This window comes from Hypanus sabinus, chromosome 1, assembly GCF_030144855.1.
Source record: "Hypanus sabinus isolate sHypSab1 chromosome 1, sHypSab1.hap1, whole genome shotgun sequence".
NCBI classification, from domain to species: Eukaryota; Metazoa; Chordata; class Chondrichthyes; order Myliobatiformes; family Dasyatidae; genus Hypanus; species Hypanus sabinus.
This window is the reverse complement of record NC_082706.1, coordinates 186,242,450-186,246,532: the sequence shown is the minus strand read 5'-3', so window position 1 is coordinate 186,246,532 and position 4,083 is coordinate 186,242,450. Positions and strand designations below refer to the sequence as shown.

The 4,083-nt window shown below is 37.7% G+C and overlaps 1 protein-coding gene across 3 annotated transcripts in view; it reads right to left on the bottom strand.

Moving 5' to 3' along the window:
* Positions 1-3,779: 3,779 nt before the first annotated feature.
* Positions 3,780-4,083, bottom strand: part of zfhx4 (zinc finger homeobox 4) — a 268,897-nt gene continuing 268,593 nt past the window's right edge. For all 3 annotated transcript variants that reach the window (XM_059983216.1, XM_059983231.1, XM_059983225.1), the window contains one exon: positions 3,780-4,083. This exon is cut by the window's right edge and continues 4,131 nt beyond it. The gene's annotated coding sequence lies outside the window, so the exon portion shown is untranslated.

Here is a 4,083-nt window from a genome sequence, read left to right as displayed (position 1 = left end):
TCATTCCACAGAATTACTACTCTCTGGCTAAAAGCAATTCCTCCTTACCTCTGTACAAAAAGGCCACCCTTCAATTTAGAGGTTGTGCCCTCTAGTTCTGGATACCCCCACCATAAGAAACATCCTCTCCACCGCTCTCAGGACTTTGCAATGTAGTGCATCTGGTCCAGGTGACTTATCACCTTAAGTTTAAGTTGGCCTAGCACTTTTTCCTTTGTAATAGCAATGGCACTCACTCATGCTCCCTGATGCTCACTGACCTCTCGCACATTGCTAGTATCTTCTACAGTAAAGACTGGTGCAAAGTACCCATTAAGTTAATTTCCCATTTCTTTGACCCCCATTACTACCTCACCAGCATCATTTTCCAGTAGTCTAACATTAACTCTCACCTCCCTCTTACTCATCATATGATTGAAAAAAACTTAAGGGGTATTTTATGTTCCCCTTAAATTTTACACCTTTCATCCTTAACCTATGACCTCTGGTTGCAATCCCACCCAACCTCAGTGGAAGAAGCCTGCTTACATATACCTTGTCTGTACCTCAGTCAAATTTCCTCTTAATTTTCTACATTCCAAGGAACAAAGTCCTAACCTATTCAATCTTTCCTTAATGGCTTTGGTAATCAGAGGTCAAATTGGGTCAAATTGCTGTATTTTAACTTACTTTTTCCCATTTCTTGATAAATTTACAGTATACATCACTTGTGCAGATAAATTGTTTATAGATGTATAACATTAACTCAAAGTTCAAAATATATGGAGTAGCTCATTATCATATTGCAAGTTAACAAATAAAAGCCTTTGATTATTCAAATCTTCACTACTCATCACTGCTAACCAGGATACCCAGTTTAGTTTATCCATCAGCAATGTACCAGCCCATTGCAGAATTACTTTTGCTGGCCCATTTTAGTTTTGCTTTGCTTTGGGAGCCTGGGAACCATATAAATATTTTCCTGTTTCTGCAATTGAATATGAAATTGGAGAAAGGGAACTGTAGAAATGGCATAGATTGTATTTATTTAAATTTATGAACAGAATGTAAAGACATGTGAAATAGGTTTAGCATTGCAGTGAGGACTGCATAGCCAGAAAAATTAGCTTCATTAAAACAGCAGTGTGGGTTTCTCTGATGCCAATTGGAAGACCCATAAAGAACACCAGCCATGAGGGTTCACAGACCAGTTTAGTCAGGTCTCCCTGTGTGAGATTTCACTCTGTCAGTTTCAGTTCAGAATGTTCTAATACTGCACATTCTTACACCTGTGGGCTGGTGCAAATTGGGTAAGCTAGTTTTTATTTGAGGGACGTACCACAGCACACTAGCACTTTATCAACAATAGCACAACGTTATGATTGACTGAGTAATAACATGATAGCAAGGGGTTGGGAGAGTGAGGTGTATCTGGATTCTGTGAAAAAACTAAGACAGCAGGAGGTTTGCTTTGTGCAAGGTGACGGAGGAGAATATTGTAAAATGGAATCTTTGGATGCACGTACCTTTGGAAAGCCTACAGGGCAGACAAATCCCAGTGCCCTTTCTAGTTGCTTTTGTGGATTGCAAGGAGGGGGCCTTGTCTCCTAGAAGCTAGAATATGGGTTATCTCCCTGATGTAGCAGTGAACAACAACCTGTGAGATTAAACAGAATATCCAGGAAAGATCCTGAGGCCAGGAAGCTGGGAGTGAAAAGTCCAGGCACATATGAGAGGCTGTATATGAGGTTGCAAAAAATTGTACATCTCAGAACAAAGAATGTGGGATTTTAAAATAGTACAATTTAGGGGGAAACAGAGTCATTAAAACCTGGTTGGCCTGTAAGAAACAACAATCTTACTTATTCACACGAGCAAAGGTGAAAATATAGGTAAAATTTGTGTGTCACAGCTATTTGGGGCAAGTTACTTTTGCTAGAAATAAGTGTCAAGGCAAATGAAAATCACATACAGTACTGTACAAAAGTCTTAGGCACATATATATATATCAAGTTTGTAAATGCGGCAGGAACAAAGGATGTTGGGACTGCTGAGGGTGGAGTGCAACGTGTGGAGTGTAGGACATGTGGCAGAGGAGGAACACCAGGGGTGAGGGTTGGCGTGGGTGCAGACATACCCAGCCCTGAGACACAAGACCAGATTACATGATTCCAAACAAATTGGTTTATTGATCATTACAGAATGTATCTCTGGTGCTTCCCCACTCCCTACTCTCTCCCTTCACCTTTTCCCAACCATGACTCCCCTCTCCTTATCTCCTTCCCACTCTCGGTCCACAATAGAGACCCGTATCAGAATCAGGTTTATCATAACTCACAGATGTCATGAAATCTATTTTTCTTTGGGAAGTAGTACAGTGCAATACATAAAATCACTATCATCCTTCCATTCCACTTGTAGCTATGTGAGTTATTGCCATAATTATCATCATTCTTACTAGGAAGACATTTCAACTCGAACTCAAAGAAGGGACAGTAGTTTAGAACACTGTTTATGTTAGCAGTTGAGCAAAGAGACCATGAGTTCAAATCTCACTGCCAATTTGAATTAGATATTTAAAACGTCAGGAAACACAGCTATCAGTAAAAGCGACTGTAGAGAAGTTTTGTAAATAAAAAGAACCTCACTAATCTCTTTGTAAATATGGAAATCTGCCCCCTATACCCAGTGTGATGCAATTCCAGCCCCAGACTACTAGGGCTGAGTAAATTTATAAAAATACTAATTCTATCAAATGTTGCAAGAATTTGCAGTTTAGAAAGGCACCCATCAACAACTTCTCAGGGAACCTAAGGATGAGAAAAAATGTCAGCTTTGCTATCTTACACCTTCATCTCAAAAAAGAAATAATGAAAAGAATGAGATTAGCTGGGTACCATTTTCAAATAGAATAAAATATTTATAATTAATGACTATCTTTGAATTTACTAAGAATATTGTTATTCTGTAGAAGTGTCAAAGTGAGAAGGTTCAATTGAATAGGAATAATTAACTTCACATCTGCAGTGCCCCGAACACTGAGATTAACAATCTTGTCCTCAGCCTCATCCATCAATCTTTCATCCGTTCCTGACTATAACAAGGATTGTTTGTGGTATTCAAAATTAAAGTCAAAGCGCGGTATAATCAATTACATTTTATTAGAAATTGACTGTTAACTCTTATGGGAGTCATTTAAAAAAAAACAAATATACTTACTTTCACAAATACGATTAACAGGATTTAGTTTGATTCATCAAGATAATTTCACTTACCTGCAGCTTTTGTGAGGGTTTCTTTTACACCACTACCCTAAAATTAAAATTAAAACATTGAAAACTTGAATTACTTATGAATTATATTCAAGGAAGCTGTGTGTTTTGTACAGCTTGGCAATATTTAATACTTGTTTTTCATTGTCCTGTCACAGGAACTATAGGAAGCTGCCAGCTTTTGCAACTGGGACAAGTCATTGGCTACACTTCAATGTCTTGGCATGGTGTGTCTAGATTTGCATGTTATACTATATGTTTGAAAGGATAGAGATCTATTTTTCATTAATGTGTTGTCTATAACAATAAAATTGGCAAGTGTTTATGTTGGCATAGACTTAAAGACATTGGATCACCATACTGCTATTTATTACCTTGTGTTTGAAGCATTCAGACATCACAGATCACAAGTCTTTGATCTGTCACAATTACATTGAAAGACTGATCTTATTTAAGATAGTTCTATATTTATTAATTCTTGTGCAATGTATCTGCTAACAATACAAGTATTTTATTAAATATTTCTGTATGAAGCTATATAGCTAAGTAAAAATTATGAAACACTGACAAACAAAAAAAAGCAGCCTGATCAACTGATAAACTGTTCTGAGACAGACCAACTGGAATTTCCTCGTGACCAAGGAATATCTTCCACTGCAGATCAACTCAGAATTTTTTTGTAATCTGTACAACTTTGTGTGCGTCAAATTGCAGTGTAGGCGAGTGACTTAACAGAACCCTATCAGCTTTATCGTCCCTGTAAGGACTTCTCCAGACACTGGCTTTTTATTATCTGTATGCAGAGCACGGGACACCGACAAGATTTGCAGAT